General features: G+C 36.9%; 1 protein-coding gene and 1 long non-coding RNA gene across 5 annotated transcripts in view; one reads left to right on the plus strand and one right to left on the minus strand.

Annotated features, from left to right (window-relative positions):
* BTBD9 (BTB domain containing 9) overlaps positions 1–15,309 on the minus strand; it is a 417,923-nt gene that overhangs the window by 173,298 nt on the left and 229,316 nt on the right. The window lies entirely within an intron of this gene.
* Positions 1,941–9,886, plus strand: LOC121029395 (uncharacterized). The gene is made up of 3 exons (XR_005789709.1): positions 1,941–2,047; positions 8,441–8,446; positions 9,851–9,886. It is a non-coding gene; the product is annotated as an uncharacterized LOC121029395 (long non-coding RNA).

Here is a 15,309-nt window from a genome sequence, read left to right on the forward strand (position 1 = left end):
TTACTAAACTAAAAAGTAAATTTGGACTTAGCAAAAACTTATCTAAAGTAATTAACCTTGAGCCCACCAAAAAAAAACAAAACAAAACAAAAAAAACCCATGCAGAGGTAACTATAATAGGAAAATAAAGCCATGTCTGCAATCTCATGTCTCATTCAATATAACCAGAAAGCATAATACCCATATTTGGGGGCCAAAAGCTAACACCAAATTATCCCTTGCTGCTTAATGAGCATGAGAAATCACAAAGGAAAAGTTCCTTAAAAAAAAAAAGATGTTATACATAGTGAAGAGAAATTAGGGAAAGCAATGCATGTGGAAAAAAGGGGACAATTCAAGCAGAAAGACTGTAAGAGTTAAGCACATACCATTTAGCTAAGGGCTGACTAAACAGGGTCATACTCTCTACAAATAACATCTAAGAGTATTCCAAGGATGAAGAATTTTTTGGGTAATATTTGTTAGTGTGCTAGGGAAACAAGGAATTGAGGAGAAAAAGGAATTAAATTAAAGGAAAGAAAATTTATCCTCGATGTCAGAACTTTTCCACATCTATATAAGATAAATACCATGTATGGAGGTTAATGTATAAAAAGTACACATCTCAAATCATGCAGGTATGTGTGCAGATAGACATTTAAGTTAAACAGAATGAAGGCTGTAACAAAATTATTCTAAACCTAGAAACAAGAGCTGTGTTAACTCTCTGATAAAAGGGAAATCATTATGTAAATCATTAACCACTAAGAAACCTCCTAACACCCTGCAATGTACATCAAATTTTATTGCAATTGTGTACAAAGAAAATTGGAGACAAGCTGATGTATTCTAATATCATTCATTTTACCTAGCCTACGCACTCTGGGTACTCAATAGCTCTGTATGCTTATTACCTTATATTTGTCCTTCTTGGAGTGGTTATAATCATAAAAAGCTATCCAGTACCTTGAATAGACTGGATAATTAGAATTACAATGACTGCCATCGGAATATACTGTGTGTCATAATTTCCTTTAAGTGCATTATCCTACTGGTGACACCTACCCTCCCAGCATGCCTTGTATTAAAGGCTGCTTTCCAAGGCACAGAGTTAAGTTTTTTGAGCAAAGTTAGGCTTATCTCAACCAATTTCTTGAGTTGATGGATGAGGTCTCGAATATTTCATCAGGTTCACTTACTTGAACCTACTATATTTCTTTTATAACTGTCTTGTTTGGTTCAGAAAGTACATAAATTTTTGGTTGAACTTGTTATAAGTGTATTTTGATATGTATATAAATGAAAAGTAAACACTTTACATAATGATTTCTTACTTCTTTCTAGAAGATGCATTTGAGAATGTAACTATATACTGCTGCCTAATATATTCTTCTCAGAAGAAACCATGTCAGGCACAGCAAGGAAGGCTACTCTGGGGCTAAGACTAGTATTTCCATTGGAAACAATTACTCAGAGCAGAATGAAATCATCCTCTCTATTTAGGGATGAAGGAACAGACATTATTTATCATGGCACCTTTTAAGAATATCACAAACCAGTGAGGGTGTACAACTGTTAACAGCTGAGGCCAAAGCAATCCTACTGTCTAAAGATGAGGAATAAGATTTAACCTCTACTTTGAGTTTCTGTTTCTCAGTTTACTGTGTATTTCATTCTTGGATTCATAAAAATCAAGAACACACATATGTGTGTACACACACACACACACACACACACACACACACACACACATCTTCTTTTAGATTTATCCACAACTATTTCTCATTTTAATAATTCTGGACTTTCCTAGGAACTTCCAGTTACAATATTTGAGAATGTAGATGTTCCTCTTTTTTTTTTATAATCATGTTTACCTAACACATTAATTTTCCACATAGTACTTTTTCCATTTTGATAGAATTACTATTTTTTCTAATCTATGAAATGTTGTATAATCAATAGGGAGGTATAAGGAAGAAACATAGTAAGTTCTTTTTTAAGAAAGAAATCTTTAGATTCCTTCTTGAAAAATTCTTTTAGGGGCGCCTGGGTGGCTCAGATGGTCATGGTTCATGGGTTTGAGCCCCATGTTGGCCTCTGTGCTCACAGTGCAGAGCCTGCTTAGGATTCCTTCCCCCTTCCCCCTCTCTGTCCCTGCCCCACTCATGCACCCCTGCCCCCAGAATAAATAAACATTTAAAAAAATCTTTTAAAAGATATAGGCAGGGTTTCCATTTCCAGCAACTAGCTGACTATACATGCAGAGAAACCCCTCCCCAAGAAGAATATCTAAAAACAATGGATAAAACATATTTTTAAAATTCTTTTAAACGTATGGTTAAGTTGGCAGTAAAGCACAGGAAATAACTGGAGGCAAGAATCTTTGAAAAAGAACCTTTCACAGGAATGAGCAAGTCTTACAGCTGGTGCTTGCCCTCTGGTTAGGTGGCCAAACGAGGACATTTTTGAGTACGGGTAATTAAGCCGTAACAAAATCGAACTTTTCCAGGCACACCAGGATATATGTCACCATACCTTGAAGTCTTTTGCTGATCCTTGGTAGCAGTTTGGATTTTAACAGGCCACATGTGTACATGGGAGAAGGTGACAAAGCCTAGGGGCTGCATAGAGTGAGATGTTGACCCAGAGACCCACCCCCCCAAACAAAGCCCTGACTCACAAAGGGTGATACCAGAATAGTGGCTATGTTAAAAAAAGAAAAGAAAATTAAAAAATGAAAGAGGGGCGCCTGGGTGGCACAGTCGGTTAAGCGTCCGACTTCAGCCAGGTCACGATCTCACGGTCCATGAGTTCGAGCCCCGCGTCAGGCTCTGGGCTGATGGCTCGGAGCCTGGAGCCTGTTTCCGATTCTGTGTCTCCCTCTCTCTCTGCCCCTCCCCCGTTCATGCTCTGTCTTTCTCTGTCCCAAAAAATAAAATAAAAAACGTTGAAAAAAAAAATTAAAAAAAAAAATGAAAGAAATTTGTCTTACAGAAGAAGACAGCCATGTTTAACTGGAACTTGACTCTTTCATATATGTGAAAAGAAAAAAAAGGGGGCAAAAAGAATTCCTTTGAAAATTCCAAAGCACAAATTCACTCTCATTCAGGTTTCAGGACAGAATCCATACTTAACAGAGTAGCATTAAGAAACCCTGAAATTAAAAATTAAGTTTCAAATAATCCTTGTTGGTAGTCTGCCCTTAGGTACCATAGAGAAGCTAACCAAGTCATCCATGGAGGAACACACAGGCAGGTCTCAAATAATAATTCCCATAAAAAAAATTCCAAGGAATATGAACAAACAATAAAAACAATCACTAAAACAAGTGGAAAGAAGCCTCATGAATGAGAGTCAACAGAAACAACAAACACCATAATCAGAATGGTATAAACTGTAGAGACTAGAATCATCAGATTTAGAATATAGAACATGCTTAATACATTTAAAGGGGAGACAAAGTATGAGAATACAACATAAGACTATCAAAGTTGAAAAGGCATATTTAAAGAATACCACACAGTACTTAGATTTAAAGATATATAATTTAATTTTTTTTTAACATTTATTCATTTTTGAAAGACAGAGAGAGACAGAGTGTGAATGGGGAAGGGGCAGAGAGAGAGGGAGATGCAGAATTTGAAGCAGGCTCCAGGCTCCGAGCAGTCAGCAAGGAGCCCGACACGGGGCTCGAACTCACAGACCGCAAGATCATGACCTGAACCGAAGTCGGCCGCGCAACCAACTGAGCCACCCAGGCGCCCCAAAGATATATAATTTAACGGGGCGCCTGGGTGGCTCCGTCGGTTAAGCGTCTGACTTCAGCTCAGGTCATGATCTCACAGTCTGTGAGTTTGAGCCCCGCGTCAGGCTCTGTGCTGACAGCTCAGAGCCTGGAGCCTGCTTCAGATTCTGTGTCTCCCTCTCTCTCTGCCCCTCCCCTGCTCATGCTCTGTCTCTCTCTATCTCAAAAATAAATAAAAACATTAAAATTTTTTAAAAATATATAATTTAAATTACTATCTAATGAATAAGTCAACCAGAAAAATCAAAGACAGTTGGAGAAAATAGTAAGTTAGAGCTAAACAAGTTACACAGAATGCTGTGTAGAGACACAAAGAAATGGAAAATATGAAAGAAAGACTAAGAAATATGAAGAACAGAGTGAGGAAGCCTAAAATACATCTAGTCTAATCAAGATTCTAGGAAGAATATAAAGAATGAGAGAGAGGCAATATTCAATGAGATATCAGAACAGCATTTTGTACTGAAAAATACTAATACTCAGAAAAAGAAATCCCAAAGAACCCCAATCTGGATAAAGAGAAATCCACACCTAAACACTAGAGAAACTGAAGAACATTAAAACCAAAACGGAGATCTGAAAAGCATCCAGGAAAAAAGAGAGATTATGTGCACAGCCTGATTAGACCCTGAGACTGACATCTGACTTCTGAATAGCAGCAATGGAAGACAGTGTAATAATATCAAAGAGTTATAGAGAAAGCTAGCATTGACCAAAAGTTCAATCCTGAAATCCCTTAAAACTCCAATAAAAAGATTTTTTAAAAAGTCAAAGCCAAAGGACAGGAAGAAAAGGAGAAAAGATAATAACAAAATTTCGAAGGCTGGGAACTGGCATAGCAGGCCAGTTCTCCACAGATTCCTAGTTAGTAGTGGGGGAAGATAACAATCAGTCTTTATTATGCTACAGAATCCTGAAAAGTCTCAGAAACCAGCAGTCCTTGATACTTCTGGAACTAGGGGTAAAGGAGAGGTGAGACAGAGTGAAAGCTATTAACTGTTAAGCACTTAACTGCCTAGATCCCTCGCCACTCCATGCCACTGGGTAAGCCTTTGTCCTAGCAAAAAACTTGGTGGTAAACCCTTCAGAGAGGATAAAACAGGCTTTGGACTAGAAGTTGGCCTAGGCAGTTGAAGACATGGGCATCTTACTGAAATCAAGTGATTAAGTGACCATACTTACTGACTGAGTTATGCTGAGATACCCAACCCTCTGTCCCTATTCAGCAACTGGAACAATGTCAGCTGGACCTTTCCTCTCTAGGCAGAGGTTTCTTCTCTGAGGAATCTGACTAGCTTATGGGAGAAAATCCTAAAATATTGGCACCTGGGATTACACAACAAATGGCTTACCAATGGCTCTCAATATTGGCTGCTTATTAGCATCATTTTGGAAGCTCTGAAAAAATAGTGGTGTCTGGGTTCCACTCCCAAGAGTGTCTTGGGGGAGGGAAGGTGTGGGGAGATGGCCAACAGTTGAGATTTTAAAAAAATCTCTCTAGGTGATTCTAAGGTTCAGCCATGGTTAAGAACCACTACCTTAGAGTGAAACTCAAAAACATATTCAAAGCTTCCAATCAGTTTTTCGTCTTCTGTTAGTAATAAGAGGGAAATCAAGGGTTACTTAAGAGGACATATGAGAAAGTCTTCTAAAACAGGAGAGAGAGGAAAATAAAAACAGGGAAAAAAACCCACAACTTGGAGGAAACAGAAACTCTAAAAACAACAACAACAACCTTAAGATAATTATTTAGGAGCAAAATTGAGCTCTTGAAAATTAAAAGCAGAATAGCAGAAATTTTAAAAATCAAAATAAAACTCAGAAATTAACATGTGGAAATATCACAGAATATATAGCTGAAAAACAAAAACAAACTTTAGAAAAAGGTTAAGTAAGAGAGAAAAGATAAGAAAATTGGAAGACCAATCCAGGAAGGCCAACATTCAAATAATGGAAACTTCAGAAAGAGACATCCAAAAAAAATTGATAGGAGAAAATTCAAGGATGTAGACTTTCATACTGAAAGGGCTAAGAACAATGGTCAAAATGAACTAGCGCAAGCATATCCCTGAAACTTTGTAACATCAGACATAGAGAAAGGCTTAGAAAATTCCAGAGAGAGAAAAACAAAGAAACAGAAAACCAGGGATCAGATTTCTCAAGAACACTGAAGCCAGAAAGCAATAGGAAATGCCTTTAAACTTCTGAAGGAAAATAATTTATCCCAAATCATGGAATATAGGAAACAAGATCTATCAAAGAAGAGAATGGTATCTCCAGGATGATGGTGAAGGGAGATGACCACTATGACCATCGCAGAGGGTAAGCAATCTGAATGACGGGAGCAGTGTAACTCAAAAGGCAGGAATACTGAAGGCTCTCATCACCACACCTGTGGCCACTGGACACTTTGCAGTCTGATGCAACTTCTGGAGTATGTGCTCTACTAAAGCAAGGGAGTGAAACAAAAAATGGAAGGTAGGAAATCAAAGAAACAGAGAATACAACTCAGGAGAAAGGCAGAGAATTCTGTGGATAGCTGCACAGAAGAGCCCCGGAATAACAGGTGCTTATAAGGCTGAGATAGCAACCAGAGGAGAATAGAGGTCTCCAGGAAGGATATCTATCAGGAACAAAAATGGAATTGATAGGGAGTGCTCAAAGAAAATTTTATTTAGAGGCTATTAGAACATGTGAAAAAAATAATGAGTAGCTACTAAAACCTAACTTTAGAGGGCACCTGAGTGGCGCAATCTGTTAAACTTCCAACTCTTGATCTTGGCTCAGGTCATGATCTCACAGTTCAGTTCGTTAGTTCAAGCCCCGCATCAGGCTGTGTGTTGACAGTACAGGGCCTGCTTGGGATTCTGTCTCTCATTCTCTCTTCCCCTCCCCCACTTGTGTTCTCTCTCTTTCCCTCTCAAAATAAATATATAAATTAAAAAAATTTTTTTAACTAACTTTAGGGGGAAAAAATCAGAAGGGAAACAATTATGTATGCTTGGGTGTGAATAATATTTGCATGACAACAAAATAAACAAAGTAAAGTAAAAAAACGCTTTAACTGCAAACTGTAATAAAGCTACACTGGGAGACCGGGTTGGGGGGGTGGGGGGCGTGGGCAATAGCACGGGAGACATGGCAGTGTAAGGGAGCCAAATCTTCATCAATAGCCATCATAATAACTCCTTATTGAGTGAATAGAAAATGGCTACAATTGATTAATCAAAAGAATTAATGCATCACTAGAAAATTATAGGTATGTGTAAATGCCTGGGGAAAAAGCTGGAGTCATCACTTTTAGAGATGGAGTCTGTACTGAATAAGGATGGGTGAGTGTGGCAACAGCTGTATTTGTTATATATGCTTTTAACTGGTATTCAACTTTTTAATCCATATGCATATATTACTTTGATAAAAAGAAAAAGAATACAATCACAAACATATACCAAAATTAAAATATTTTCAAAACTAAAGGTGATATAAAGACAGAATTTTCAGAATTTCAAAATGAAGAATCTTCAAAGGACAAGCATTAATTACCAATAGGTTCTTTTTTTTTTTTGTAATATGAAATTTATTGTCAAATCGGTTTCCATACAACACCCAGTGCTCATCCCAACAGGTGCCCTTCTCAATGCCCCATCACCCACTTTCCCCTCCTTCCTTCCTCCCATCAACCCTCAGTTTATTCTCAGTTTTTAAGAGTCTCTTATGGTTTGTCTCCCTCCCTCTCTTTTTTTTTCCTTCCCCTCCCCATGGTCTTCTGTTAAGTTTCTCAGGATCCACATAAGAGTGAAAACATACGGTATCTGTCTTTCTCTGTATGACTTATTTCACTTAGCATAACACTCTCCAGTTCCATCCACGTTGCTACAAAAGGCCATATTTCATTCTTTCTCATTGCCAAGCAGTATGCCACTGCTTGTGTGTGTGTGTGTGTGTATATATATATATATATACACACACACACACACACACACACACATATACACATATACACACACACGTATATATATACATATATATGTACACACATATATATGTGTGTGTGTATATATATGTATATATACACACACACACACACACACACACCACAACTTCTTTATCTATTCATCAGTTGATGGACATTTAGGCACTTTCCATAATTTGGCTATTGTTGAAAGTGCTGCTATAAACATTGGGTACAAGTGCCCCTATGCATCAGCACTACTGTATCCCTTGGGTGAATTCCTAGCAGTGCTATTGCTGGGTCATAGGGTAGATCTATTTTTAATTTTCTGAGGAAACTCCACACTGTTTTCCAGAGTGGCTGCACTAGTTTGCATTCCTACCAACAGTGCAAGAGGGTTCCCGTTTCTCCACATCCTTGCCAGCATCTATAGTCTCCTGATTTGTTCATTTTAGCCACTCTGACTGGTGTGAATTACCAATAGGTTCTTACTTAAATTTTTAGTGACATATTTCAGAAAGAAGGAAGATGATCCTGCAGGGAAGATCTGAGATGCAAGAAAGAATAGTGTGTCAAGAATATGAAATATTTGTGGATAACGCTAAACACATACAGACCAGGTAAAACAATAATAATATGTCACATTGGTGGGGTTAAAAAAATCAAGGTATACACAAAATTCTGGGTGGGGGTGGGGGGAACAGCATTTGGTCAGATAAGGGATAATGGGAGATAAATGCCTTCTTTTTGTTTTTAAATTTTTAAATGCTTTATTTATTTTTGAAAGAGCATAAGCAGGGGAGGGGCAGGGAGAGAGGGAGACAGAGGATTCAAAGCAGGCTCCGTGAGGAAAGCAGCCCAATGTGGGGCTTAAACTCACAAACTGTGAGATTATGACCTGAACCAAAGTTGGACGCTCAACCAACTGAGCCACCCAGGTGCCCCAGAAGATAAATGTCTTCTAAGGTCCGGATGAAATCTAAATAGAGGGTAAAAACATAGATTTATTTCCCAAAATCTAGTAGAGCCACTAAAGTGGAAACAGAATATGTAACTTCCAAACTAGTAGAAGGGGGAGAAAACAGAATGAAGAAAAAATAACAAAAAAATCAACATAAAAGAATACAAGGAAGGATAAAAGAAGAAATTTATTTTTTTGTAAAATAAGAAATTTAAAGGAAAAAACTGGGCAAATAGAAAGGAAAATATTATATCATAGAAACAGACTGAAAATACAGATGACCCTTGAATAATGTGGAGATTAGGGGCACTGACCCCTTTCCTCCCGTCCATGCATTTAAAAATCCACATATAACTTTTGCTTCCCTAAAAATTTAACTACTAAGATCCTACTGTTTACCAGAAGCCTTACTGATAACATAATCAGTTACAGACTTTGCATGTTCTGTGTATTATCTACTATATTCTTACAATAAAGTAAGCTACAGAAAATGTTATTAGGAAAATCATAAGGAAAAAAGAATACATTAAGAGAACCATACTGTGTGTGTGTGTGTGTCTGTGTGCGTGTGTGTATAAAACAATCCATGTGTAAGTTCCAAAAAAATCCACATGTACTTCAAACCCATGTTGTTCAAGGGCCCAATTTATTAGGAATCACAATCAATATACATAGACTAATTCTGTAGTTTGAAAGACAAGAAAGCCAAACTCAAGAAAAAAAAATCCAATGATACACTGTTTATAAGAAACACACAACATCAGGACAAAGGAAGCCAGAAATTAAAGGTATGGAAAATGATCTATCGGGTATATATGCAGAAGTTAAAATAACATCAAAGAAAACATTAGAGTGAAAAGCATTACTAAAGAGAATAATTACACACTGATAAATATTTTGTTTCACCAGAAATATTTAACAGTTCTAAATGTGTATGCATGTAGTGACACAGCTTTAAAACACATGAAGCAAAAGTGACAAACTTATGAGAAAATGACAAATCCACTATCATTGGAAGATTTTAACATCTTTCTTTCAGCATTTGATAGATCAACCAGACAAAAAGTCATAAAAGATACAGAATATGTCAGCAATACAATTAAAATAACTTGGACACAGGGGCACCTGGGTGGCTCAGTTGGTTGAGTGGCAGACTCTTGATTTTGGCTCAGGTCTTGATCTTAAGGTTTGTAGGACTGAGCCCCATGCTGGGCTCTGCACTGACAGCATGAAGCCTGCTTGAGATTCTCTTTCTCCTCTTTCTCTGCCCCTGCCCCTGCTTGTGTGCTCTCTCTCTCTACCTAACTAAATAAATATTTTTTAAAAATAAGAGAAAATAAAGAGAATAACATTCCCAATAACTGGAACATGCACATTCTTTTCAAGCACACTAAAGACATTTTTTACCAAAGAAAAAAAGACTACACTTGTCTATAAATTTTAAAGGCTCATGATCACATAGATCACATTCTCTGATTGCAGTCAGTTAACCGAAAAATTAACATACAAACATATGTACACACACACTTTAAAAGTAACTTTAAAAAACCCATACATCTGTAAGCTCGATATATATTTAAAACATTTTTTAGGGGCGCCTGGGTGGCGCAGTCAGTTAAGCATCCAACTTCAGCCAGGTCACGATCTCGCGGTCCGTGAGTTCGAGCCCCGCGTCGGGCTCTGGGCTGATGGCTCGGAGCCTGGAGCCTGCTTCCGATTCTGTGTCTCCCTCTCTCTCTGCCCCTCCCCCGTTCATGCTCTGTCTCTCTCTGTCCCAAATAAATGGGTAAACGATGAAAAAAAAAAATTAAAAAAAAAATTTTTTTTTTAAATTAATTTATTTATTTTGAGAGAGACAGAGAGAGAGTGAGCGAGCAGGGGAGGGACAGAGAGAGAGAATCCCAAGCAGGCTCTGCACTGCCAGCATGGAGCCTGATGTGGGCTCGAACCACAAACTGACCGTGAGATCATGACCTAAGCCAAAATCAAGAGCTGGATGATTAACCGACTGAGCCATCCAGGTGCCCCTCAATACATTTTTGAATAACCCATGGGTCAGAGAAGAAACCAGTAATGGAAACGAGAAAATACTTCGATATGAACAATATGAAAATAACACTAAAACTCATGGGGGGCTGTCACTGAAAATGGTGGTATATAAGAAGCTCCAGGACTCCAGTTCTTTACAAAATCAACTCATGAGCTGGCAGAAACTGTCAGAATCAACTTTTGCAGGATTCTGGAGTCTAGTCAAAAACTGAGAACCACCAGAAGAAGGCTAGGTGAAGAAAAGCAGCTGCTTGCAGGAAAAGAGTGCTTGTGAACCTTAAACTGCCGACTCACCATCCTTCGTTCCTCGCCCCTCGCACCTCCCACCTCAGGGCAGTGGCTGTGAAGAGAGCAGCTGCATTCCTGGTGCAGGTCTCCAGCGCCAGAGGGAACAATATGGACCTTATTTCCAAAGAATTGTGGTTGTGGGTTTCGATCTATCTGATGGTGCCCTTAAGGACTGGTGTGAGGAGTTGCCTTTCTTTTGCTCAACGTGTAACATTCCCAGGGCTCAGCTGGCTTTCTGAGTGGCTATATACCAAAAGCACTTAAGTACAATTACTGGCTGAGCAGCCTGGCCAAGGGACAACAATGGGCACAAATGATAGACTGAGAAGCCTGAGAAAGAAGACGATAGAAAAAGAGACACATGGGGGATTGAAAAGCTCCTGCACAAGGGGGGATACAGAAATCCACAGGCATTCCAAGGGCCGGGTACACGCTCAAAAAGGCCTGAGAAACCCTTAAGCTTTCACTCCTGGATGGCCTGCAAGCTCTGTGCAAGCAGGAAGTAAAGGCTAAATAAAGCAGAGTTGTAGACAGGTTGGTTAAGCACTGAAGCAGTTCCTCAACATAGAACCAATCTGGGAGAGGTTTTTCTTTTCTTTCCTTGGCTCCAAGTGTTTAAGGAAATTGTCAAAACACTAGGTCAAAACACTGTGCAATAGAACACCGACCTCAAAAGCTGCACATACGAAAAAATACGTTTTTTTAAAGTAATTTAAAAAAGTCATTAGCTGTTAAATAATAGCAACCCATAACTAGCAGCAACGACAAACCCTGGGAAGGGGGGGCGGATTTTCAGAGTTGTCACATTATTATCATATTCAGAATGTTCAAGTTTCAGGAAAAAATTACAAGACATGCCAAGAAAAAGGAAAGTATGGTCCATAAATGGGGGTGGGGGGAGAAATTAATACAAACTATCCAAGAGGAAGCCAAGAAGATACTAGATTTACTAGACAAAGACTTTAAAACTTGTAGGCCATAGATTATGTGCACCATGGTGGGAAATCTATAGTTTAAAATGCTTACATTAGAAAATAAGACTGAAAATTACTGAATTAGATATTGAATCAACTTGTTATTAATTGTTAAAGTTATTAGAAAAACAACAGCAATAGAAAATGGAAGAGATAATAAAGATAAGAACAGAAAACACTGAAACAGGAAACAATGATATAAGGTAGAGAATCAGAAAAACCAAAATCTGTTCTTGGAAAAGGTTAACTGTAATAAGATGGATCAGAAATAACAGTAAAAAGGGATAAATAAACACTAGTAGGCATAAGAAAGAGAACATAATTACAGATGCTACAGAGATTAAAAATTTAAGAAATTATGAATAACTTTAAGTCAATAAATTTGAAAACCTAGTTGAAATGGACAAATTTCTAGAAAAATATGAATTACTAAAACTGACTCAATAAAAAATAGAAGACTAGTTCCATAAATAATAAGATATTTAATTAACAGCTAATAATCTTCCCACAAGACCCTGAAGGTTTAACAGGTAAGTTCTGCCAGATAGTCAAGAAACAGACAAATTTAGTATCTAAAAAAAAAATATTTTAGGGGGGGAAAGAAAGCAAAACCCCACAACACATTCTATGAGACTGATAAGACCTGAAAACAAAATCAGACAAGGAAGTACAAGAAAATTCTAGTTGACCTGACTTACGAATGCAAATGCAAAACTAAATATTTGGTAAAACGAATCCAACAATATACAAAAAGTTATCATGACCAAATTAGATTTCTTCCAGGGATTCCAGGTATGTCTAACATTAGAAAATATTATAATCTACTTCATTAACTTTAAACAAGAAAAAACATATGATCATTTCAACATTTTCAGAAAAAGCATTTGATAAAATTCCACCACTATTCAAGAATTTTAAAAACTCTTAGCCAACCAGAAATATAAGGCAATTTCCCTAACCTGATAAAGGGTAGGTATCAAAATCCTGTTAGCATATGTGTTTTTAATGGTAAAATACAAGCATTACTTTTAAAATTTAAAAACAAACAAATAGGAGAAAGATGACCACCAGTGCTCTTTCTGTTTAATATCATTCTGATTTCCTACAATCAGAGTAAAAGAAAGGGAAAACAAAACCAAATGAAATTATTATCCATATAAAATATTGCAAAGAAACTACAAACAATTATGGTAAATAAGGGTTTAGCAAGGTTGCCAGATGCAAGATCAAAATCCAAAAGTCAGTTACTTGTCTATACATTCTGTAATATGCAGATTATATTAAAGATACTATATTTATATGCAGTAAATATACATATTTATGCATATATATTTTTTTGCTATATATATATTTGCTATATATATCTCACAAATGTTACAAAATTTGTAACAAAAAGATGGAAGATGTAGAGAAAATTATAAAATATTATTGAATGACAGTAAAGAAAACCAAAATAAATGGAGAGACACATCACATTCATGGATAAGAAGACCCAACATTGTAAAGATGCCAAAAGTACTGGTAATGTTTGATCTCTTTTAAACTTAGTGATGAGTAATGGGTCTTCATTTTATTAAAACTATTTAAACTGTACCCAAACATTATATGCCTTCTTTTGCATGTATGGTCTATTTCAGACAAAAATTTTTACGATCCAACTAATAAGGTTTTAAGAAAATTTTAAAGGGACAGTTTTAGTTTAAAGAAGTTTAAAAAATTCCTTTCAAAAATCATCAAGTATATCAAATGTTCAGCCAAAAAATTAATAATAGCTCACATACACATGCATGTATATGCACACACAACACTCAATGATAAGGAGGACTGGAATAAAATCAGAAGGTAGGTTCTGTGGAGACAATGACAAAGATGTTGGTGAGACAGAGGGCATGGACTTTGGGTGGGATTTTGCCCTAATCCCAGGATGACTGAATGCACTGTAGCAGAGACAGTGCCTTTTATATTAGACAACTGGCGAGCCACATGAGAACAATATTCCCCTCTGGCAGGCTGACATTATAGGGCTCAGTGGGAAAACCATAAGCCTAATTTTCATGGCAGCACATAAGGAACAGTGACTGACTCAGTTGTACTATAAGTACAAAATAAGAGTATTTTCTACCCTTAAATCTCACCTAAAAAGTTTTCTTTTTCTTTTAAGCTTGCAATTGATTCTCTCTGTAAAGTGTCTTGTGATACTGTGAATTAGGCTATATAAAAATAAAGCACACTGCATTATATAAAGTTTTACTGCCTCTCTGCTATAACATCAAATGTGCTTGATTCTCCAGGCCTAATTTGTATATCTTTAGATTCACTGAGTAGTTCTCACCTTATGAAGAATTCAATAAAATGGTATTAAAAGAGACAAAGATTGCTGTCAGATATAAATTCTTTTTTATCTTTCCTCTGAGCCTCGGCCTTTGGCAAATGGTTCTTTTGGATTTGCAAAATGTATCCCAGCAGTAAAGGTCTGCTTAGTTCATACAGAAGTTAGATCAGTTAGCATTTATAAACTAGAATAACCCATTTCTAAAAGATACATATTAGAAAGTCTTCACAACTAGTGTTTCCTTAGTCACATAATTGATAAAGAAAATCACGGTGTTTTCAGGCCCCAGTAGACTGGAAAACAGTTTGGCTGGGGTATATTTGATAACTCCTGAATGACTTCAAATGTCACAAGAAGACAATGCTTGAATATGGTGGCCAATTCAATAGGGGGAAAAAAAAGGATAAAAGACATCTAGGCTTCACGGGGAATCTTCTCTCATCTTGCTTGGAATATACTGTCAAAAATACACTTGGTTCATATCAAATCTAAATGTGCAGGATTCTTTTAGCTTTGACCTCAGTTCTCTACTATTGGCTTCAACCTTAGTCTTTGGAAGGGGGTTAAAAGCCTACGATCTGCTTCAGTGTCATTTTGGGCAACTGAATGTATGTATTCATGATAATGATCATGTGATATGTAGGCTCCTGTAAAACCCAACTAACATAACAACCAAAGTACTATGAACAAGGTATGCCATTTGGACTTATCCTTAGTATCTACTTATTCACTTTCAAATATAGTCAAGCATGCTAGATACAACTTGGTGTGAAAAGCTCTTTCTGTAATTTGGATACTGAAATCTTAATCAGCTGAAGTTTGAATCTGTGTTCATTACTGTGAGACTAAAATGCTATAATGATAATTATTACTGTGTGAAAATCATTACAAAAGTATTAACTTTATGTATAAAATTATTAAAAATCAGAATGGTCATATAAAAAGGGGTATAGATTAATATTGCAAATA

The sequence above is a fragment of the Herpailurus yagouaroundi genome, unplaced genomic scaffold (genome assembly GCF_014898765.1).
Source record: "Herpailurus yagouaroundi ecotype Mexico unplaced genomic scaffold, PumYag 139, whole genome shotgun sequence".
Taxonomy (NCBI): Eukaryota; Metazoa; Chordata; class Mammalia; order Carnivora; family Felidae; genus Herpailurus; species Herpailurus yagouaroundi.